We start from the raw sequence: 24,224 nt of genomic DNA, 5'->3' as shown, positions 1-24,224 counted from the left end.
CCTCAACCGCAGAGATCTAGGATCAGATTACACTACCTCAAATTCTAACATGAAACATTTAGGGGCTGTGCATTACAATTGTCTCCCATGTGTGGTTCTATGCATTCTATATCTACGTCTGTGACCCCTGTCCTCCATCTTCCCAGAAGCCTCAGGGTCTGCTGTCTGTGATGGATGAGGAGAGTCAGTCGCTGAGACCTACAGAACAGACCCTCTACAAGAGACTGCAGACATACCTCGACAACACACCCACACACGGCATCTCCCTGACAACCAAGGACGGCAACGGCAACCCCCCGCCCATAGACCAGGGTCCTGCCTTCACTGTGAAACACTACACAGGCCAAGTGAGTGGGCATTCACACACACACACACACACACACACACTCACATCGGCTATGTTGTGTGTATGTATCTGTCATGCAATTGGTGGACCTTTAACATGTTGTTGTCTGTCTGTTCTCTGATTGGTAGATGGCCTATGACCTCACAGGAACACTGGTGAAGAACAAGGACTCCCTCCCCCAAAACCTGCTTCTTGTTCTGAAGTGTAAGTATCAGTCAAAATACACACAAACACACACACACACACACACACACACACAGACACACACACACACGCACACACACACACACACACACACACACACACACACACACAAAACCCCGTCCAACACACTCACACACATCCAAACTCATAATACACAGAGCAAGATGTCTATTAATTAATGGTGTGTGTATTGATAGCAGCAGTAGTGTTATATAATCTATTGAGCGTGGCCAGATGTGTGCTGGTGTTTTTGTAAGTAGAGCAGAGAAGGACACAGGCAGGCATTGTGTTAGAGCCAGGATCAGCAAGTTTAGTGTCTCTGGGGCTAATTACTGTGGTTGGCTGTCATTTATATAATGAGCCTAATCAAAGGCTACCCCTTTGGAGTTGGCTTTTGTACCTCTCCCTGTCTCACTCCCTGTCTCTCTCCCTATCTCTCTCTGAGTCTCCTCTCCCTGTCTCTCTCCCTGCCTCTCTCCCTGTCTCTCTCCCTGCCTCTCTCTCCCTGCCTCTCTCTCCCTGCCTCTCTCCCTGCCTCTCTCCCTGTCTCTCTCCCTGCCTCTCTCTTCCTGCCTCTCTCTCCCTGCCTCTCTCCCTGTCTCTCTCCCTGTCTCTCTCCCTGTCTCTCTCCCTGTCTCTCTCCCTGCCTCTCTCCCTGTCTCTCTCCCTGCCTCTCTCTCCCTGCCTCTCTCTCCCTGCCTCTCTCCCTGCCTCTCTCCCTGTCTCTCTCCCTGCCTCTCTCTTCCTGCCTCTCTCTCCCTGCCTCTCTCCCTGTCTCTCTCCCTGTCTCTCTCCCTGCCTCTCTCCCTGCCTCTCTCTCCCTGCCTCTCTCTCCCTGCCTCACTCTCCCTGCCTCTCTCCCTGCCTATCTCCCTGTCTCGCTCCCTGCCTCTCTCCCTGCCTCTCTCTCCCTGCCTCTCTCTCCCTGCCTCTCTCTCTCTTTCTCTCTCCCTGTCTTTCTCCCTGCCTCTCTCCCTGTCTCTCTCCCTGTCTCTCTCTGAGTCTCCTCTCCCTGTCTCTCTCCCTGCCTCTCTCCCTGCCTCTCTCCCTGCCTCTCTCCCTGTCTCTCTCCCTGTCTCTCTCCCTGTCTCTCTCCCTGCCTCTCTCCCTGCCTCTCTCCCTGTCTCTCTCCATGTCTCTCTCCATGTCTCACTCCCTGTCTCTCTCCCTGCCTCTCTCCCTGTCTCTCTCCCTGTCTCTCTCCCTGCCTCTCCCTGTCTCTCTCCCTGTCTCTCTCCCTGCTACGCTCCCTGCCTCTCTCCCTGCCTCTCTCCCTGTCTCTCTCTGAGTCTCCTCTCCCTGTCTCTCTCCCTGCCTCTCTCCCTGCCTCACTCCCTGTCTCTCTCTCCCTGTCTCTCTCATTGTCTCTCTCCCTGTCTCTTCCCTGTCTCTCTCCTTGTCTCTCTCCCTGTCTCTCTCCCTGCCTCTCTCCCTGTCTCTCTCCCTGTCTCTCTATGAGTCTCCTCTCCCTGTCTCTCTCCCTGCCTCTCTCTCCCTGTCTCTCTCCCTCCCTCTCTCCCTGCCTCTCTCCCTGTCTCTCTCCCTGTCTCTCTCCCTGCCACTCTTCCTGCCTCTCTCCCTGCCTCTCTCCCTGCCTCTCTCCCTGCCTCTCTCCCTGTCTCTCTCCCTGTCTCTCTCCCTGTCTCTCTCTGAGTCTCCTCTCCCTGTCTCTCCCCCTGTCTCTCTCCATGTCTATCTCCCTGTCTATCTCCCTGTCTCGCTCCCTGCCTCTCGCTCCCTGCCTCTCTCTCCCTGCCTCTCTCCCTGTCTCTCTCCCTGTCTCTCTCCCTGTCCATCTCCCTGCCACTCTCCCTGCCTCTCTCCCTGTCTCTCTCTCTCCCTGTCTCTCTCTGAGTCTCCTCTCCCTGTCTCTCTCCCGGCCTCTCTCCCTGTCTCTCTCCCTGCCACTCTCCCTGCCACTCTCCCTGCCTCTCTCCCTGCCTCTCTCCCTGCCTCTCTCCCTGTCTCTCTCTGAGACTCCTCTCCCTGTCTCTCTCCCTGTCTCTCTCCCTGCCTCTCTCCCTGTCTCTCTCTCTGTCTCTCTCCCTGTCTCTCTCCCTGCCTCTCTCCCTGCCTCTCTCCCTGTCTCTCTCCCTGTCTCTCTCCCTGCCTCTCTCCCTGTCTCTCTCCCTGCCTCTCGCTCCCAGCCTCTCTCCCTGCCTCTCTCCCTGCCTCTCTCCCCTGTCTCTCTCCCTGTCTCTCTCCCTGTCTCTCTCCCTGTCTCTCTCCTGCCTCTCTCCCTGTCTCTCTCCCTGCCTCTCGCTCCCTGCCTCTCTCTCCCTGCCTCTCTCCCTGCCTCTCTCCCTGCCTCTCTCCCTGTCTCTCTCCCTGTCTCTCTCTGAGTCTCCTCTCCCTGTCTCTCTCCCTGTCTTGCTCCCTGTCTCTCTCCATGTCTCACTCCCTGTCTCTCTCCGTTGCTTTTGTTCCTTTGTGCATATACGCACAATGTTCACATACATAAAGACATACGTGCACACACATAAAGGTCAAAGGGTAAAGGTTGAAATAAGATTGAGAGGTGCTGAGGGGTATGGAGAGAGGTCTTTGGGCCTCGTAGTCAGGTGGTAGTGTTGGTAGTGATGATGATTACATAAATGAATAGACAATTACCTCTGGAAACCACAGTCATTACACCCTACAAGTCTAGGAAATTCCTTTCAAGATCTCTCTGTCTCTCTCCCACACACACATGCCTGTCTCAAAGACCTCATTGTTGTTGAGGGCTGCTCCACGTGTTCTGTGGCAGAATTCTCAGCCTACTCTCTTATGGAGATGATTGTTTACATGCCTATTATTTTGCTCCATTCCCTCCCCCTCACTCTTCCTCTTTTTCCCTCCCCCTTTCCTTCCAATCATCCTTCTCCTCTTAATCTCCTCATGTCTCCTGTCTGCTTCCTTTCTCATATCCTGCTCCCACTGCTCCTCTCCTCCAATCCTCTCCTCTCCCTCCCCTCTCTCCCCTCTCCCTCTCCCTCTCTCGCTCTCTCTCCTCCCTCTCCCTCTCTCTCTCTCTCTCTCTCTCTCTCTCTCTTCTCTCTCTCCTCCATCTCCCTCCCTCTCTCTCTCTCTCTCTCTCTCTCTCTCTCCTCTCTCTCTCTCTCTCTCTCTCTCTCTCTCTCTCTCTCTCTCTCTCTCTCTCTCTCTCTCTCTCTCTCTCCTCTCTCCTCTCTCTCTCTCTCTCTCTCTCTCTCTCCTCTCTCTCTCTCTCTCTCTCTCCCTCTCCCTCTCTCTCCTCTCCCTCTCTCTCTCTCTCTGTGTGATCCCTTGTGCAGCCAGTGAGAGTGTGTTGGTGCAGCAGTTGTTCCAGTCCAAGTCTGACCCAGACTGGGTCTCTGGTACCGGCCCAGGCCAGAATGGCTCTGAGAGGGCCCAAAGCAGCCCTGCTCCTTCACAGGATGTTATCCCCCCTCCACCTTCTCCCCCGCATGCCGTGAGCCCCGGCGGTACCTGGACCTCACCAAGGTACTAGATGATGGCTGGTATACCATATGTCATATAACGTGTAGCATACCATACCACATACCCTCACCAAGGTATGGAGGACTAAGTGACATAACCATTTACGATATGACATACCATTCATAGACATACATTGTGTGTCACTCACTAATGTACAGTAGACAAGACAGTGATAGCCCTAATAACTCATGAGCCATACCTATACCACAACTCTCCAAACAGCCACTATGGTATTTATTCAGTACTCATCAATGGAACCTTTCCAGGTAAAATCAATAAGACCTCAGTAAAGTACCACAATCAGTGTGTCGGTTCACTACTGGGTGTACTAGTCAGTGTGATGTATTTGCCATCATGGTCAATAGAAATGACAAGCAGCTAAAAGCATCCCTCATCAGAACACTTTAAATTGGTCATCCCCTTATGGTGATTGGTGGTTAGGGGAGGTGGGGATGACCAATGGTGAAGGCAGGATATGTCCATGTCTGTGACACACTCTGTTAGAAGCTGGGGGCTCCGATTGGAAAAGTAGCAGCCGGGAGCAGAGGATCGATGGAAAAGCAGGGTGTGTGTGTTTTTAAAGAAACATATTTCCCAAAATAGGCCACTTCCCACCAGACAGCTAAATATAGACTTCTGGGAATAGCTTTATTTGCCAGCTAATAGAGTACATTTAGACACACACACACAAATATGTGGTAAGAGAGTGTCATATCCATTTTCTCATTACATTTTAAGGGTACACAAACCAAACACCCCTCTGTTAGAAAACATTGTGTTCTTACAACGATGCCAGATTTCATAACTTCCGCTGGAGGACTTAACTTCTACTCTCTCTCTCTCTCTCTCTCTCTCTCTCTCTCTCTCTCTCTCTCTCTCTCTCTCTCTCTCTCTCTCTCTCTCTCTCTCTCTCTCTCTCTCTCTCTCTCTTACAATGTAATGACTTAATTTTGAATGGATTAGAGGAAATATATTTTTGTGGAGATATGAATATGGATATTTTTTAACACCAACTGTCCAATGAGAAAGATAGGTATTTATGTAGCCAATGTATGTAACCTGACCCAGGTTATGACATCACCAACCAGAACGTTCACTAACAGGTCCGGTATCACATCATCAACTTGTATTGATCACATTTTTGCTAACATGGCTGAACATTGTTCTAAAGCTGTATCAGTGGCACTAGTTTGTTTATGAAATTATTTATGGGTATTGCTGATAAACATGCCCCTTTAAGAAAATGCACTGTGAGGTCAAGCGGTGCCCCATAGATTGATGATGAGCTGAGACATGTTATGATTCAACGTGATGATGCCAAAAAAAGCAGCAGATAAATCTGACACTGTTTGATAAGCAAAGTTATTGTAAATTAAGAAATCTTGTGACCAAGCTAAACAAAAGGAAAGAAGAAGGGTTTCTATCAGCACAAAATTGATGAAGTAAAAGGGTGATGGGAAAAAACTGTGGAGAACGTTGAACGCTATTATTGGTAGGAATTCGAACATGTCCGCCTCTTTTGTTGAATCAGAGGGTATATTTATTACAAAACCACACGGCATCGCTAACTGCTTTAATGAATATTTTACTGGCAAAGTGGACAAGTTGAGGAATGCCATGAGTCCAACTGATGGCTCCATGTCATATACCTTTATAAAATATTGTATCATGAAGGAGAGGCAATGCATGTTCGAATTTCAACAAGTAGAAGGGGAAGAGGTTGAAAGGATGCTGTTGTCTCTTTCGGATGACAAGTCACCTGGTACAGATAAACTTGATGCCAAATTGCTTAGAGTTACAGCTAACCAAATATCTACCCCAATCTACTAGGTAAACTCAAATGTTATGGTTTTAAGTCTGCAGCTCTATCCTGGATGGAAAGCTATCTATCCAAGAGAAGGCAAAAAGTGTTCTTTAATGGTAGCTTTTCAAACAGTAAAGATATACACTGTGGTGTTCCTCAAGGAAGCTGCTTAGGCCCACTTCTCTACTCTATCTTTACTAAGGATTTACCTTCAGTAACGAACAACGCAAGAGTGGTAATGTATGCTGATGACTCTACAATATATATTGCAGCATCAGAATGTAATGAGTTAACAGATGTACTGAGTAGTGAACTAAGAATGGTGTCTGAGTGGGTTGATATGAACAAATTGGTGTTGAACATTTCTAAAACGAAATGTATTGTACTTGGTTCAAGATATATGCTTGCTGATGATCCCCAATTGAATTTGTCGATGAATAGAACACATGTAGAGCAAGTGAAAAAACGAAACTACTAGGCGTCATGTTGGACGCAGCTTTATCATGGTCAGAACACATAGATAATATTGTTATTAAGATGGGTAAGGGAATTGCTATTACAAGAAAATGTTCAGAGTATGTAACATCTAGCACTCTGAATCAGGTGATTCAATCCCTGGTCCTATCACACCTAGAGTACTGTCCAGTTATATGGTCATCTGCAGCAAATAAATATATAAAAAAGCTCAAAATCACTCAAAACAGGGCTGCCAGATTACCTCTTCATTGCTCTATCCGTATGAATATTATTCAAATGCATCAGAATCTCTCATGGCTTCACGTTGAAAAAAAAATACTATCCAGTCTTCAGATTTTCTTTAGGAATGTTATATATATATTTTTTAAACACAGTATTTTTCAGACCAGTTAGTCCATACTAGCAACACACGCATAACCACCAAACCAGACAGGTAAATTCAGGGTATCTAAGACAACCCAAGCCAATGACAAATAGGCTTAAATCTACAGTTTTATATAGAGCCATAGCTGAATGGAACTCTTTACGAATCCATATTTCTCAGGCAAAAAAGTACATCCACCTTCTAGAAAAAAATAAAATCTAATGCGATAGACCATATGACTGGACAGGAAATAGAAAGCATCAACTGAATGTTAAATGTGTTACATGTCAGGTATTTTAATTGTCTGTATTGTCTACTTGTTAAATGTTTTTAAAGTCTTAATTTGTAAATGTTTGTAATGTCTTATTAATTGGTGTTGGACCCCATGAAGATTAGCTAACGTTACGGCGTTAGCTAATGGGGATCCAAATAAAAATTCACAAAATTCACAAATTCTCTCTTTCTCTCAATTCAATTCAAAGGGCTTTCTTGGCATGGCAAGTTAAATAGATAATAAGCAAAAGTGAAATAAACATTACACTCACAACTTTCAATGGAATAGACAGACACATTTCAATTCTACAGTAATAGGGCAGTAACTAGTAGAAAATGGTGTGTGTGTGCTCACTATAATAGCCTCTGCATTGCATAACGTGCTGAAGGCTGAACCCCATGGCCTTCGTCACTAAACATATAGAGGAAAGACCTCCACTCCTCCCCCTGTTAACTAATTATAATAACAGGATGTAACATTGCACAATATTACTGCGCTGTAGTTACACACGCCTATAGAGAAGCTCATGGATTTACATCCATCATCAAAGATATTATAATGCATAATGGTAATGATAAAAATTGGCTTTGATATAGTCAAGTTTGATCATATTCTGATTTGACTTGATTCATAGGACTGCGTAACGTGGTGTGTCCACAGCGCAGTCAACCAACTAGTATTGTTAATATTCACTTTTCAAAGCTATCTAATAACACCATCCCTCTCCTCCCTTTGTTCCTCTCTCTCTCTCTTTCTCTCTCTCTTTCTCTCTCTCTCCCCGCTCTCAATTCAACTTAGTTCAATAGACATTATTGACATGGCAATTAAATGACTTTATTTGTCAGAGTACACATATAGCAACAGTGGTCGACCAACAACAATAATACAACAATAATAATACGTTATTATCTTTCTCTCTCTCTCTCCCCCTTCTCCTCTTTCTCTCTCTGAGCTCTTGAAGAAGAAGGGAGCGACCTCTTTCCTGCAGAGGCTGGAGAGGTGTGGTCCAATTACGGTCTCTGTGCAGCTAAGGGTAAGCAGTAGCACGACACTGGACCAAACCTCAACCATAACCCATACACTTTCTCCAGTAGGGATCCACTCACATCATCTCAAACAATATAACGTCATTCAACCTCTCTAGCTGACCCTGACCATGACCCTGGCTGCATAGAGTGCTTTCCTCTGGTCAAAACTAGTGCACTTTACAGGGAATAGGGTGCCATTTTGGATGCAACCCCTGACCCATATCTCTGAACAACAACAAATGACAAAAGACGTCTATAAAATGTGGTAGTAATCTGTAGTTGATCCATATGAAACAATATTCATTGAGATGGATCCCTACCCCACAAGTGCCAAACCAAGCCAGATCGCACTCGAATGGCCACACCACTAAACCCAATATGATGTGATGGTGGCGTAACATGGATGTAGCACTGGTGTGAGTGATGGTTGTGGGTTTGAATGAGGGCAGTGTGGTGCCTGCAGGCCAGAGCTGTGGCCAGAGCTGTGGTCAGTGAATGGAGAGAAGGAGAGGAGAGAAGGAGAGAAGGGGAGAAGGAGAGAAGGAGAGGTGGAGAAGGAGAAAAGGAGAGGGGGAGAAGGAGAGAAGGAGAGGGGGAGAAGGAGAGAAGGAGAGGGGGAGGAGGAGAAGGAGCGAATGAGAGAAATAGAGGGCGAGAAGGAGAGAAGAAGAGGGGGAGAAGGAGAGGAGGAGAGGGGGAGAAGGAGAGAAGGAGAGAAGGAGAGGGGGAAGGAGAGAAGGAGAGGGGGAGAAGGAGAAGGAGAGAAGGAGAGGGGGAGAAGGAGAGGGGGAGAGGGGGAGAAGGAGAGATGGAGAGAAGGAGAGAAGGAGAGGGGGAGAAGGAGAGAAGGAGAGAATAAGAGGGGGAGAGAAGGAGAGGGGGAAGGGGGAGAAGGAGAGGGGGAGAGAAGGAGAGAAGGAGAGGGGGATGAAGAATGACGCTGTACCCAGCCAAGCATAAAGCCTTCTGAATGTATGAATGAACAATGAACAACGGACTCAGTGTGTGTGTGTATGTGGGTGTGGGTGTGTGTGTGGGTGGGTTGGGGATACTGTAAGTGCCTGACGTTACGGCTAGCAGTATAGTAGCCTACTAACACACACATTTACAGTAGAGAGCGATGTCATTAAGGAGTGGTAAGAAACAGAAATGTGTGTTCGAGTGGCGCCGGTGTATTTAGTGTCTGAGAAACACACTCTGACACACTCACACAGCCGTAGTCAGGGTAAAGAGGTCTTTGTATTGCTGGTCCCTTCAGAGACAACACACCCTAACCAATCAGACTACTTAATGACATCACTCCTCACTCACTGTTGTGTCGGTGACCGCTGACCACATCAAGGGAACCCCGACCATGACAGCCCACGCACACACACACACACACACACACACACACACACACACACACACACACACACACACACACACACACACACACACACACACACACACACACACACACACACCTTCGCACTCCTCTGTGTGGAGAAGTTGTTATGTATTCCGTTCAGTCCAGTCCTAGGAGCCCCACTGTACACACAGTACTAGGCCAGGCCTGTAGGTCTCTATAGACCATACAGTATGGCCTCATATGGTTGAGGAACTAGCCCAGGCTGAGGAACTATCCATATTGCCATGAAGCTGATACCAATACCATTGCTGTGAAGGTGATAAGGGTCAAGGAGTGAGGAATCGGTTCAACTCAATTGCTATGTGCATAAGGAACATGAACTTTAACATGAAACAATATCTCTCTCCCTCTATCTCTCTCTCACCCCCCTCTCTCCCCCTTTCAGAACTCTCTGTCAGAGGTGGTCAGTAAGCTACAGGCGTGTACCCCTCACTTTGTGGAGTGTGTGCGTCCCAACAGCAGTGACACAGCGGACAGCTTTGACAGTTCCCACGTGTCTACCCAGCTGCAGTATGTAGGGGTGCTGGAGATGGTCCGGATGATCCGCTATGGCTACCCTGTACGCCTGCCCTTCAACGGCTTCCTCACCAGGTAGGTGCCAACATACAGTGCATGCTACTCCTGTAGAACTTGAACGGGGAGGACAGACATGGCACTGATTCATAATGTATTTGTATACGCCTCTATGGTCCAGTTCCGTTTCAGCCCATATAGCCCTTTCACCATTGTTTGCAGATCTGAAGGAACCCAAAAGGTGTAACAAGATGTGGATGGCTCCATCTTGACTTTCAATTAGGTTTGAGAAGCTTCTACCATATGCTTCCACCTATCCAGTCTTTTCAGATCTGTGAAGACTGAAGGGGTAGGGGCTGGGGGAAGGGGCTATGGGCTGAAATGGAACCAGGCCTGTGAGTGTGGTGGGTCACTGTATCCTCTCTGTAGAGGTCTGTATGATGGGTGATGTGTCCTCTCTTTGGAGGTCTGTGTGTTGGGGGGATGTGTCCTCTCTGTAGAGGTCTGTGTGATGGGGGGATGTGTCCTCTCTGTAGAGATCTGTGTGATGGGGGGATGTGTCCTCTCTGTAGAGATCTGTGTGATGGGGGGATGTGTCCTCTCTGTAGAGATCTGTGTGATGGGGGGATGTGTCCTCTCTGTAGAGATCTGTGTGAGGGGGGGATGTGTCCTCTCTGTAGAGGTCTGTGTGATGGGGGGATGTGAGACATACTGTACTGTAGCACCACAGTGCGCATCAGACCCTGCCTTCTCCCTGCCTTCTACCGGCCTTCTACCTGCCTTCTCCCTGCCTTCTACCTGCCTTCTCCCTGCCTTCTCCCTGCTTTCTACCTGCCTTCTACCTGCCTTCTCCCTGCCTTCTCCCTGTCTTCTCCCTGCCTTCTCCCTGCCTTCTACCTGCCTACTCCCTGCCTTCTACCTGCCTTCTACCTGCCTTCTACCTGCCTTCTCCCTGCCTTCTACCTGCCTTCTCCCTGCTTTCTACCTGCCTTCTACCTGCCTTCTCCCTGCCTTCTCCCTGTCTTCTCCCTGCCTTCTCCCTGCCTTCTACCTGCCTACTCCCTGCCTTCTCCCTGCTTTCTACCTGCCTTCTCCCTGTCTTCTCCCTGCTTTCTACCTTCCTTCTCCCTGCCTTCTACCTGCCTTCTCCCTGCCTTCTATATTACTTCTCCCTGCCTTCTCCCTGCCTTCTACCTTCCTCCTCCCTGCCTTCTACCTGCCTTCTCCCTGTCTTCTCCCTGCCTTCTCCATGCCTTCTACCTTCCTTCTCCCTGCCTTCTACCTTCCTTCTCCCTGCCTTCTTTTTGCTAATGGGCCTTTTACAGCACACATTTGACTCTTGATGGGTTCCCCCCACACACTCACGCACACACATAATGCTCAAGTGGAAGTTGCCTACTTAGTGGTTCTTCAGGTCAGCGCGACCTGGACAGAAGTACAGCCCCTCGTATACATGTCTCTCTCTCATTCTCTCTCTCACTCTCTCTCTCAATTCAATTAGATTCAAAGGGCTTTATTGGCATGGGAAACATATGTTTACATTGCCAAAGCAAATGAAATAGATTGTAAACAAAAGTGAAATAAACAATAAAAAATGAACAGTAAACATTACACTCACAAAAGATTCAAAGGAATAGAGACATTTCAAATGTCATATTATGGCTATGTACAGTGTTGTAACGATGTGCAAATAGTTAAAGTACAAAAGGGAAAATAAATATCTCTCTCTCTCTCTCTCTCTCTCTCTCTCTCTCTCTCTCTCTCTCTCTCTCTCTCTCTCTCTCTCTCTCTCTCTCTCTCTCTCTCTCTCTCTCTCTCCCTCTCTTTCTCTCTCTCTTTCATAGCTAACTGACAGGTCACTGTGATCCTTAATGTAGCAGACACAAAGTGGTTTTGCTCAATAACACCAATCTAAAGGATGTCTTGAGGAGATGGGAAACAGTGTGTGATGGGTGCAAGCCTGCTGTACCTGATAAGTACACACCACCATCTCCCACATGTCACCCTGACACACACACACACACACCGCTGACACACAAGTGCGAGTCTGTAACGTGTCAGAGTGACTTCTGAAGAGGTTCATAGTGTCCCCCATTCTACGTTATAATTATATCCCTCTCCCTTTTCACACTTATTTTTTCCCTTTTATATTGTAATCCTCTTCATTCCTTCTATCACACCTAATCTCATCATTATTACTGGCCATTCCTGTCTTCTTCTTGGATATGTTCTGGTCTTTGTGATGTAGGGAGAGGGTTTGTCTTCCGTTCACACCTCATCCTTTGATTCTCAGAATCATTCCTCATTACTATGAAGAGTTTGAGCTCCCTTCATCTCTCTCTCTTTCTATCCCCATGTCTATCTCCCCCCTCTCCATCTCCTCTCTCCATCTCCACCTCTCTCTCCCCTCTCCATCCTCTCCCTCTCTCTCCCCTCTCCATCCTCTCCCTCTCTCTCCCCTCTCCAGCCTCTCCCTCTCTCTCTCCCCTCTCCATCATCTCCCTCTCTCTCCCCTCTCCATCCTCTCCCTCCCCTCTCCATCCTCTCCCCCCCCCTCTCTCTCTCTCTCTCTCTCTCTCTCTCTCTCTCCACTCTCCATCCTCTCCCTCTCTCCCCCCTCTCCATCCTCTCCCTCTCTCCCCTCTCTCTCCCCTCTCCATCCTCTCCCTCTCTCTCTCTCCCTCTCTCTCTCCCCACTCCATCCTCCCTCTCTCTCCCCTCTCTCTCTCCCCTCTCCATCCTCTCTCTCCCCTCTCTCGCCCCTCTCTCTCCCCTCTCCATCCTCCCTCTCTCCCCTCTCCATCCTCCCTCTCTCTCCCCTCTCTCTCCCCTCTCTCTCTCCCCTCTCCATCCTCCCTTTCTCTCCCCTCTCTCTCCCCCTCCATCCTCCCCCTCTCTCCCTTCTCTCTCTCCCCTCTCCATCCTCCCTCTCTCCCCTCTCCATCCTCCCTCTCTCTCCCCTCTCTCTCCCCTCTCTCTCTCCCCTCTCAAGCCTCCCTTTCTCTCCCCTCTCTCTCCCCCTCCATCCTCCCTCTCTCTCCCCTCTATCTCCCCTCTCTCTCCCCTCTCCATCCCCACTCTCTCTCCCCTCTCCATCCTCCCTCTCTCTCACCTCTCTCTCCCCTCTCCATCCTCTCTCTCTCCCCTCTCCATATCTCTCTCTCCCCTCTCTCTCCCCTCTCTCTCCCTTCTCTCTCCCTCTCTCTCCAATCTCTCTCCCCTCTCTCTCTCCCCTCTCCATCCTCTCTCTCTCTCCCCTCTCTTTCCCCTCTCCACCCTCTCTGTCTCTCTCCCCTCTCCTCATCCTCCCTCTCTCTCGTCTCTCTCTCCCCTCTCCATCCTCTCTCTCCCCTCTCCACCCTCCCTCTCTCTCCTCTCTCCATCCTCCCTCTCTCCCCCCTCTCTCTCTCCCCTCTCCATCCTCTCTCTCTCCCCTCTCCATCCTCCCTCTCTCTCCCCTCTCCACCCTCTCTCTCTCTCCCCTCTCCATCCTCCCTCTCTCTCCTCTCCTCATCCTCCCTCTCTCTCCTCTCTCTCTCCCCTCTCTCTCCCCTCTCCATCCTCCCTCTCTCCCCCCTCTCTCTCCCCTCTCTCTCTCCCCTCTCCATCTTCCCTCTCTCTCCCCTCTCTCTCCCTTCTCCATCCTCTCTCTCCCCTCTCTCTCCCCTCTCTCTCTCGACCTCTCCATCCTCCCTCTCTCTCCCCTCTCTTCCCCCTCTCCATCCATCCTCCCCCTCTCTCCTCTTTCTCTCCCCTCTCCATCCTCCCTCTCTCTCCCCTCTCTCTCCCATCTCCATCCTCTCTCTCTCCCCCCTCTTTGTCCTCTCCCTCTTTCTCTCCTCTCACCATCTTTCCCTCACCATCTCTCTCTCCCCTCTCTCTCCCCTCTCCATCCTCCCTCTCTCTCCCCTCTCCATCCTCCCTCTCTCCCCTCTCTCTCCCCTCTCTCTCTCCCTTCTCCATCCTCCCTCTCTCTCCCCTCTCTCTCCCCTTTATCTCCTCTCTCTCTCCTCTCCATCCTCCCTCTCTCTCCCCTCTCCATCCTCTCTCTTTCTCCTCCCTCTCTGTCCTCTCCCTCTTTCTCTCCTCTCACCATCTTTCCCCACCATCTCTCTCTCTCCCTTTCTCTCTCTCTCTCTCTCTCTCTCACCCTCTCTCTCCCTCACCATCTCTCTCTTTCTCTCTCTCTCTGAGGATAAAGGGATTACCGTGTACATTCCACCAGATAATGAAAGAGGACACACACTGGTCACATGACCTCCCAAAAGTTTCCATGACTCCTAACGGAGTAAACACCATTGTGCTTCCAGAGGTCCCGCCAGGACACACACACTCTCTCTCTCACTCTCCCATGCATGCAGGGATACACACACTCACACACACTTCACACCATGTCTACCTGTCTAAAGTAATAACACTGGACATTAAAGCCATTTTCTCCTAGTGTGTGATGGTGGAATGTTAGTCTTTGAAGATAGACCAGGTTTTCCTCCTAAAGCAGTGGCAGTGGAATACTGATGAGCTAATGATTACTGCCAGATCAACTAAGTACCTTATTACTTATAACTAAGTGTCTTATTGTTAACTCATTAATGTTATAAACGACTTGATGCTAACAGATGTAAACACTCCAGTCACGCTGAGGTGAGGGACAACAGAAAGAAAGGATGTAGAGAAAGAGGGACAGTGAATGGTTACGGATGGTGGGTAGTAGACAGATCTGTATGCAGCCAGTCTCAACGCTACCACCAGAGTTGTTTTGATGGAGGCCCATTGTAGAGTCGAGTCTGTGTCTGTCTGTTTCTGTGTCTGTCTGTGTCTGTCTGTTTCTATGTGTCTGTTTCTGTGTCTGTTTCTGTGTCTGTCTGTTTCTGTTTCTGTTTCTGTTTCTGTGTCTGTTTCTGTGTCTGTCTGTTTCTATGTGTCTGTTTCTGTGTCTGTGTCTGTGTCTGTTTCTGTGTCTCTGTTTCTGTGTCTGTCTGTTTCTATGTGTCTGTTTCTGTGTCTGTCTGTGTCTGTCTGTTTCAGTGTGTCTGTTTCTGCCTGTTTCTCTGTCTGTCTGTTTCAGTGTGTCTGTTTCTGTGTCTGTCTGTTTCAGTGTGTCTGTTTCTATGTCTGTCTGTTTCTGTGTCTGTCTGTTTCTGTGCCTGTCTGTGTCTGTCTGTTTCTGTTTCTGTGTCTGTTTCTGTTTCTGTTTCTGTTTCTGTGTCTGTCTGTTTCTATGTGTCTGTTTCTGTGTCTGTCTGTTTCTGTCTGTTTCTGTTTCAGTGTGTCTGTTTCTGTGTCTGTCTGTTTCAGTGTGTCTGTTTCTGTGTCTGTGTCTGTTTCTGTGTCTGTCTGTTTCAGTGTGTCTGTTTCTGTGTCTGTGTCTGTTTCTGTGTCTGTCTGATTCTATGTGTCTGTTTCTGTCTGTGTCTGTCTGTTTCTGTCTGTTTCTGTTTCAGTGTGTCTGTTTCTGTGTCTGTCTGTTTCAGTGTGTCTGTTCTGTGTCTGTCTGTTTCTGTCTGTTTCTGTATCTGTTTCAGATTATTTTGTGTTCAATATAAATTAATGGTAAATAATGTGTTGTGTAATTTTGGAGTCACTTTTATTGTAAATAATAATAGAATATGTTTCTAAACACTTCTACATTAATGTGGATGCTACCATGATTATGGAATAGTCCTGAATGAATCTTGAATAATGATGAGTGAGAAAGTTACAGATGCACATATTTCATACCCCCAAGACATGCTAACTTCTCACCATTACAATAACAGGGGAGGTTAGCATTTTTGGAAGGGTACTATATTTGTGCGTCTGTAACTTTGTCACTCATCATTATTCAAATCAAATCACATTTTATTTGTCACATGTGCCGAATACAACAGGTGTAGACCTTACAGGGAAATGCTTACTTACAAGCCCTTAACCAACAATGCAGTTTTAAGAAAAATAAGTGTTAAGTAAAAAATAGATAAGTAAAAAAAATATTAAAGAAATACAAAAAATAACAAATAATTAAAGAACAGCAGTAAAATAACAGTAGCAAGGCTATACAGTGGTGAGAACAAGTATTTGATACACTGCCGATTTTGCAGGTTTTCCTACTTACAAAGCATGTAGAGGTCTGTAATTTTTATCATAGGTACATTTCAACTGTGAGAGACGGAATCTAAAACAAAAATCCAGAAAATCACATTGTATGATTTTTAAGTAATTAATTTGCATTTTATTGCATGACATAAGTATTTACATCAGAAAAGCAGAACTTAATATTTGGTACAGAAACCTTTGTTCACAATTACAGAGATCATACGTTTCCTGTAGGTCTTGACAAGGTTTGCACACACTGCAGCAGGGATTTTGGCCCACTCCTCCATACAGACCTTCTCCAGATCCTTCAGGTTTCGGGGCTGTACGGACTTTCAGCTCCCTCCAAAGATTTTCTATTGGGTTCAGGTCTGGAGACTGGCTAGGCCACTCCAGTACCTTGAGATGCTTCTTACGGAGCCACTCCTTAGTTGCCCTGGCTGTGTGTTTCGGGTCGTTGTCATGCTGGAAGACCCAGCCACGACCCATCTTCAATGCTCTTACTGAGGGAAGGAGGTTGTTGGCCAAGATCTCGCGATACATGGCACCATCCATCCTCCCCTCAATACGGTGCAGTCGTCCTGTCCCCTTTGCAGAAAAGCATTCCCAAATAATGATGTTTCCACCTCCATGCTTCACGGTTGGAATGGTGTTCTTGGGGTTGTACTCATCCTTCTTCTTCCTCCAAACACGGCGAGTGGAGTTTAGACCAAAAAACTATATTTTTGCCTCATCAGACCACATGACCTTCTCCCATTCCTCCTCTGGATCATCCAGATGGTCATTGGCAAACTTCAGACGGGCCTGGACATGCACTGGCTTGAGCAGGGGGACCTTGCGTGCGCTGCAGGATTTTAATCCATGACGGCGTAGTGTGTTACTAATGGTTTTCTTTGAGACTGTGGTCCCAGCTCTCTTCAGGTCATTGACCAGGTCCTGCCGTGTAGTTCCGGGCTGATCCCTCACCTTCCTCATGATCATTGATGCCCCACGAGGTGAGATGTTGCATGGAGCCCCAGACCGAGGGTGATTGACCGTCATCTTGAACTTCTTCCATTTTCTAACAATTGCGCCAACAGTTGTTGCCTTCTCACCAAGCTGCTTGCCTATTGTCCTGTAGCCCATCCCAGCCTTGTGCAGGTCTACAATTTTATCCCTGATGTCCTTACACAGCTCTCTGGTCTTGGCCATTGTGGAGAGGTTGGAGTCTGTTTGATTGAGTGTGTGGACAGGTGTCTTTTATACAGGTAACGAGTTCAAACAGGTGCAGTTAATGTGATTTTCTGGATTTTTGTTTTAGATTCCGTCTCTCACAGTTGAAGTGTACCTATGATAAAAATTACAGACCTCTACATGCTTTGTAAGTAGGAAAACCTGCAAAATCGGCAGTGTATCAAATACTTGTTCTCCCCACTGTATAAAGGTTGCGCTGGTACAGAGTCAATGTGCGAGGGCACAGGTTAGTCGAGGTAATTGAGTTAATATGTACACTGCCAGTCAAAATTTGGACACACCTACTCATTGAAGGCTTTTTCTTAATTTTTACTATTTTCTACATTGTAGAATAATAGTGAAGACATCAAAACTATTAAATAACACATATGTAATCATGTAGAAACCAAAAAAGTGTTAAACAAATCAAAATATATGTTATATTTGAGATTCTTCAATGTAGCCACCCTTTGCCTTGATGACAGGTTTGCACACTATTGGCATTCTCTCAATCAGCTTCATGAGGAATGCTTTTCCAACAGTTTTGAAGGAGTTCCCACATATGCTGAGCACTTGTTGGCTTCTTTTCCTTCACTCTGCGGTCCAACTCATCCGCTTTTCCTTCACTCTCGGGTGATTGTGGAAGCCAGGTCATCTGATGCAGCACTCCATCACTCTCCTTGGTCAAATAGCCCTTACACAGCCTGGAGGTGTGTTTTGGGTCATTGTCCTGTTGAAAAATAAATGATAGTCCCACTATGTCCAAACCAAATGGGATGGCGTATCGCTGGAGAATGCTGTGGGAGCCATGCTGGTTAAGTTTGCCTTGAATTCTAAATAAATCACAGACAGTGTCACCAGCAAAGCACCCCCACACCGTAACACCTCCTCCTCCATGCTATATGGTGGGAACCACACATGCGGAGATCATCCGTTCACCTACTCTGCGTCTCACAAAGACACGGCAGTTGGAACCGAAAATCTCACATTTGGACTAAGGACAGATTTCCACTGGTCTAATGTCCATTGCTCATGTTTCTTGGCCCAAGCAAGTCTCTTCTTCTTATTGGTGTCCTTTAGTAGTGGTTTCTTTGCAGCAATTCGACCATGAAGGCCTAATTCACAGTCTCCTCTGAACAGTTAATGTTGAGATGTGTCTGTTACTTGAACTCTGTGAAGCATTTATTTGGGCTGCAATCTGAGGTGCAGTTAACTCTAGTGAACTTATCCTCTGCAGCAGAGGTAGCTCAATGGTTTTTGCGACTGCACTTGAAGAAAATTTTAAAGTTCTTCACATTTTCCGGATTGACTGACCTTCATGTCTTAAAGTAACTATGGACTGTCGTTTCTCTACTTATTTGAGCTGTTCTTGTCGTAATATGGACTTGGTCTTTTACCAAATACGGCTATTTTCTGTATACCACCCCTACCTTGTCACAATACAACTGATTGGCTCAAATGCATTAAGAAGGAAATAAATTCCACAAATTAACTTTTAACAAGGCACACCTGTTAATTGAAACTGATTCCAGGTGACTACCTCATGAAGCTGGTTGAGAGAATGCCAAGAGTGTGCAAAGCTGTCATCAAGGCAAAGGGTGGCTGCTTTGAAGATTCTCAAATATAAAATACACTTTTTTGGTTACTACAGGATTCCATATTTGCTATTTCATAGTTTTGAGGTCTTTACTATTATTCTACAATGTAGAAAATAGTTTAAAAAATAAAGAAAAACCCTTGAATGAGTAGGTGTTTTGACTGGTACTGTACATGTAGGTAGTTAAAGTGACTATGCATGGATAATAAACAGAAAGTAGCAGCAGCGTAAAAGAGGGGGTGGGTGGGGGGGACAAGGCAAATAGTCTGGGTAGCCATTTGATTAGCTGTTCAGGAGTCTTATGGCTTGGGGGTAGAAGCTGTTAAGAAGCATTTTGGACCTAGACTTGGTGCTCCGGTATCGCTTGCCGTGCGGCAGCAGAGAGATCAGTCTATGACTAGGATGGCTGGAGTCTTTGATAATGTTTAGGTCCTTCCTCTGACACCGCTTGGTATGAAGGTCCTGGATGGCAGGAAGCTTGGCCCCAGTGATGTACTGGGCCGTACGCACTACCCTCTGTAGTGCCTTGCGGTCGGAGGCCAAGCAGTTGCCATAACAGGCAATGATTCAACCAGTCAGGATGCTCTCGAGGATGCAGCTGTATAACTTTTTGAGGATTTGAGGACCCATGACAAATCTTTTCAGTCTCCTGAGGGGGTATAGGATTTGTCGTGCCCTCTTCACGACTGTCTTGGTGTGTTTGGACCATGATAGTTTGTTGGTGATGTGGACACCAAGGAACTTGAAGCTCTCAACCTCCACTCCTCGGTCCTCCTTTTCAGGTAGTCCACAATCATCTCCTTTGTCTTGATCACATTGAGGGAGGGGTTGTTATCCTGGAACCACACGGCCAGCTCTCTAACCTCCTCCCTATAGGCTGTCTCATCGTTGTCGGTGATCAGGCCTACCACTGTTGTGTCGTCGGCAAACTTAATGATCGTGTTGGAGTTGTGCCTGGCCATACAGTCATGGGTGAATAGGGAGTACAGGAGGGGACTGAGCACGCACCCCTGAGGGGCCCCCGTGTTGAGGATCAGCATGGCAGATGTGTTGTTACCTACCCTTACCACCTGGGGGCGGCCCGTCAGGAAGTCCAGGATCCAGTTGCAGAGGGATGTGTTTAGTCCCAGGGTCCTTAGCTTAGTGATGAGCTTTGAGGGCACTATGGTGTTGAACGCTGAGCTGTAATCAATGAATAGCATTCTCACGTAGGTGTTCCTTTTGTCCAGGTGGGAAAGGGCAGTGTGGAGTGCAATAGAGATTGCATCATCTGTGGATCTGTTGGGGCGGTATGCAAATTGGAGTGGGTCTAGGGTTTCTGTGATAATGGTGTAGATGTGAGCCATAACCAGCCTTTCAAAGTACTTCATTGCTACAGACGTGAGTGCTACGGGTCGGTAGTCATTTAGGCAGGTTACCTTAGTGTTCTTGGGCACAGGGACTATGGTGGTCTGCTTGAAACATGTTGGTATTACAGACTCAGTCAGGGAAAGGTTGAACATGTCAGTGAAGATACTTGCCAGTTGGTCAGCGCATGCTCGGAGTACACGTCCTGGTAATCCGTCTGGCCCTGCGGCCTTGTGAATGTTGACCTGTTTAAAGGTCTTACTCACATCGGCTACGGAGAGTTTGATCACACAGTCTCCAGAACTGCTGATGCTCTAATGCATGCTTCAGTGTTGCTTGCCTCAAATCAAGCATATAAGTAATTTAGCTCATCTGGTAGGCTCGTGTCACTGGGCAGCTCGCGGCTGTGCTTCCCTTTGTAGTCTGTAATAGTTTGCAGGCCCTGCCACATCCAACTAACGTCGAGCCGGTGTAGTACGATTAAATCTTAGTCCTGTATTGATGGTTTGTCGGAGTGCATAGCGGTATTTCTTATAAGCATCCGGGTTAGAGTCCCTCTCCTTGAAAGCGGCAGCTCTACCCTTTAGCTCAGTGCGGATGTTGCCTGTATTCCATGGCTTCTGGTTGGGGTATGTACGTACGGTCATTGTGGGGACGACGTCATCGATACACTTATTGATGAAGCCTGTGACTGATGTGGTGTACTCCTCTATGCCATCGGAAGCATCCCGGAACATATTCCAGTCTGTGCTAGCAAAACAGTCCTGTAGCTTAGCATCTGCGTCATTTGACCACTTCTTTTTTGACGAGTCACTGGTGCTTCATGCTTTAGTTTTTGCTTGTAAGCAGGAATCAGGAGGATAGAATTATGGTCAGATTTGCTAAATGGAGGGCGAGGGAGAGCTTTGTACACGTCTCTGTGTGAGGAGTAAAGGTTGTCCAGAGTTTTTTTTCCCTCTAGTTACACATTTAACATGCTGGTAGAAATTAGGTAAAACGGATTGAAGTTTTCCTGCATTAAAGTCCCTGGCCACTAGGAGCGCCACCTCTAGATGAGCGTTTTCCTGTTTGCTTATGGCCTTATACAGCTCATTGAGTGCGGTCTTATTCACGATTCATTCAGGTCACATAATAAGTTGCATGGACTCACTCTGTGTGCAATAATAGTGTTTAACATGATTTTTGAATGACTACCTCATCTCTGTACCCCACACATATAATTATCTGTAAGGTCCCTCTCTTAAGCAAACAGTCAAACACAGATTCAACCACAAATACCAGGGAGGTTTTGACAGAGCTTGAAGATTTTTTTAAAGAATAATGGGCAGATGTTGCACAATTCAGGTGTGGAAAGCTCTTAGAGACTTAACCAGAAAGACTCACAGCTGTAATCACTGCCAAAGGTGTGCTTCTACATAGTATTGACTCAGGGGTGTACATACTTATGTTATTGAGATATTTCTGTATTTCATTTTAAATACATTTGCAAACATTTCAAAACAATGTTTTCACTTTGTCATTGTTGGGTATTCTGTGTAGATGAGTGAGGAAAAACCTATATTTAATCAATTTTGAATTCAGGCTGTAACACAACAAAATGTGGAATAAGTCAATGGGTATGAATTCTTCCTGAATACACTCCCCTCAATCAATCAATCAATCAATTTTATTTTATATAGCCCTTCTTACATCAGCTAATATCTCGAAGTGCTGTACAGAAACCCAGCCTAAAACCCCAAACAGCTAGTAATGCAGGTGTAGAAGCACGGTGGCTAGGAAAAACTCCCTAGAAAGGCAAAACCTAGGAAGAAACCTAGAGAGGAACCAGGCTATGAGGGGTGGCCAGTCCTCTTCTGGCTGTGCCGGGTGGAGATTATAACAGAACCATGCCAAGATGTTCAAAAATGTTCATAAGTGACAAGCATGGTCAAATAATAATCAGGAATAAATCTCAGTTGGCTTTTCATAGCCGATCATTAGAGTTTAAAACAGCAGGTCTGGGACAGGTAGGGGTTCCATAACCGCAGGCAGAACAGTTTAAACTGGAATAGCAGCAAGGCCAGGCGGACTGGGGATAGCAAGGAGTCACCACGGCCGGTAGTCCCGACGTATGGTCCTAGGGCTCAGGTCTCTCAGTTGGCTTTTCATAGCCGATCATTTAGAGTTGAAAACAGCAGGTCTGGGACAGGTAGGGGTTTCGTAGCCGCAGGCAGAACAGTTGAAACTGGAATAGCAGCAAGGCCAGGCGGACTGGGGGCAGCAGGGTGTCATCATGCCCGGTAGTCCTGACGTATGGTCCTAGGGCTCAGGTTCTCAGAGAGAAAGAGAGAACGAGAGAATTAGAGAGAGCATACTTAAATTCACACAGGACACTGGATAAGACAGGAGAAGTACTCCAGGTATAACCAACTAACCCCAGCCCCCCGACACATAAACTACTGCAGCATAAATACTGGAGGCTGAGACAGGAGCGGTCCGGAGACACTGTGGCCCCATCCGAAGAAACCCCCGGACAGGGCCAAACAGGAAGGATATAACCCCACCCACTCCGCCAAAGCACAGCCCCCGCACCACTAGAGGGATATCCCCAACCACCAACTTACAATCCTGAGACAAGGCCGAGTATAGCCCACAGAGGTCTCCACCACAGCACAAACCAAGGGGGGGGGGGGGGGGCGCCAACCCAGACAGGAAGATCACGTCAGTAACTCAACCCACTCAAGTGACGCACCCCTCCCAGGGACGGCATGAAAGAGCACCAGCAGGCCAGTGACTCAGCCCCTGCAACAGGGTTAGAGGCAGAGAACCCCAGTGGAGAGGGGAACCGGCCTGGCAGAGACAGCAAGGGCTGTTCGTTGCTCCAGCCTTTCCGTTCACCTTCACACTCCTGGGCCAGACTACACTCAATCATATGACCTACTGAAGAGATAAGTCTTCAGTAAAGACTTAAAGGTTGAGACCGAGTCTGCGTCTCTCACATGGGTAGGCAGACTGTTCCATAAAAATGGAGATCTATAGGAGAAAGCCCTGCCTCCCGCTGTTTGCTTAGAAATTCTAGGGACAATTAGGAGGCCTGCGTCTTGTGACCGTAGCGTACGTATTGGTATGTACGGCAGGACCAACTCGGAAAGATAGGTAGGAGCAAGCCCATGTAACGCTTTATAGGTTAACAGTAAAACCTTGAAATCAGCCCTTGCCTTAACAGGAAGCCAGTGTAGGGAAGCTAGCACTGGAGTAATATGATCAAATTTCTTGGTTCTAGTCAGGATTCTAGCAGCCGTATTTAGCACTAACTGAAGTTTATTTAGTGCTTTATCCGGGTAGCCGGAAAATAGAGCATTGCAGTAGTCTAATCTAGAAGTAACAAATGCATGGATTAATTTTTCTGCATCATTTTTGGACAGAAAATTTCTGATTTTTGCAATGTTACGTAGATGGAAAAAAGCTGTCCTTGAAACAGTCTTGATATGTTCGTCAAAAGAGAGATCAGGGTCAAGAGTAACGCCTAGGTCCTTCACAGTTTTATTTGAGACGACTTTACAACCATCAAGATGAATTGTCAGATTTAACAGAAGATCTCTTTGTTTCTTGGGACCTAGAACAAGCATCTCTGTTTTGTCCGAGTTTAAAAGTAAAAAGTTTTCAGCCATCCACTTCCTTATGTCTGAAACACAGGCTTCTAGCGAGGGCAATTTTGGGGCTTCACCATGCTTCATTGAAATGTACAGCTGTGTGTCATCCGCATAGCAGTGAAAGTTAACATTATGTTTTCGAATAACATCCCCAAGAGGTAAAATATATAGTGAAAACAATAGTGGTCCTAAAACGGAACCTTGAGGAACACCGAAATGTACAGTTGATTTGTCGGAGGACAGACCATTCACAGAGACAAACTGATATCTTTCCGACAGGTAGGATCTAAACCAGGCCAGAACTTGTCCGTGTAGACCAATTTGGGTTTCCAGTCTCTCCAAAAGAATGTGGTGATCGATGGTGTCAAAGGCAGCACTAAGGTCTAGTAGCACGAGGACAGATGCAGAGCCTCGGTCTGACGCCATTAAAAGGTCATTTACCACCTTCACAAGTGCAGTCTCAGTGCTATGATGGGGTCTAAAA

The 24,224-nt window shown here is 47.2% G+C and overlaps 1 pseudogene across 1 annotated transcript in view; it reads left to right on the top strand.

The window, feature by feature from the left end:
- LOC311116605 (unconventional myosin-XVI-like) overlaps positions 1-24,224 on the top strand; it is a 59,120-nt pseudogene that overhangs the window by 13,498 nt on the left and 21,398 nt on the right. Inside the window, exons 5-9 of the transcript in view lie at positions 147-347; positions 475-550; positions 3,823-4,012; positions 7,881-7,961; positions 9,753-9,958. The product of the transcript in view is annotated as an unconventional myosin-XVI-like (transcript). The remainder of the gene's footprint in view (positions 1-146; positions 348-474; positions 551-3,822; positions 4,013-7,880; positions 7,962-9,752; positions 9,959-24,224) is intronic.

Source organism: Coregonus lavaretus, assembly GCF_964263955.1.
Source record: "Coregonus lavaretus genome assembly, contig: HAP1_SCAFFOLD_3224, whole genome shotgun sequence".
NCBI classification, from domain to species: domain Eukaryota; kingdom Metazoa; phylum Chordata; class Actinopteri; order Salmoniformes; family Salmonidae; genus Coregonus; species Coregonus lavaretus.
The sequence above is the reverse complement of the archived record's forward strand: the minus strand, read 5'-3'. Positions and strand labels throughout refer to the sequence as shown.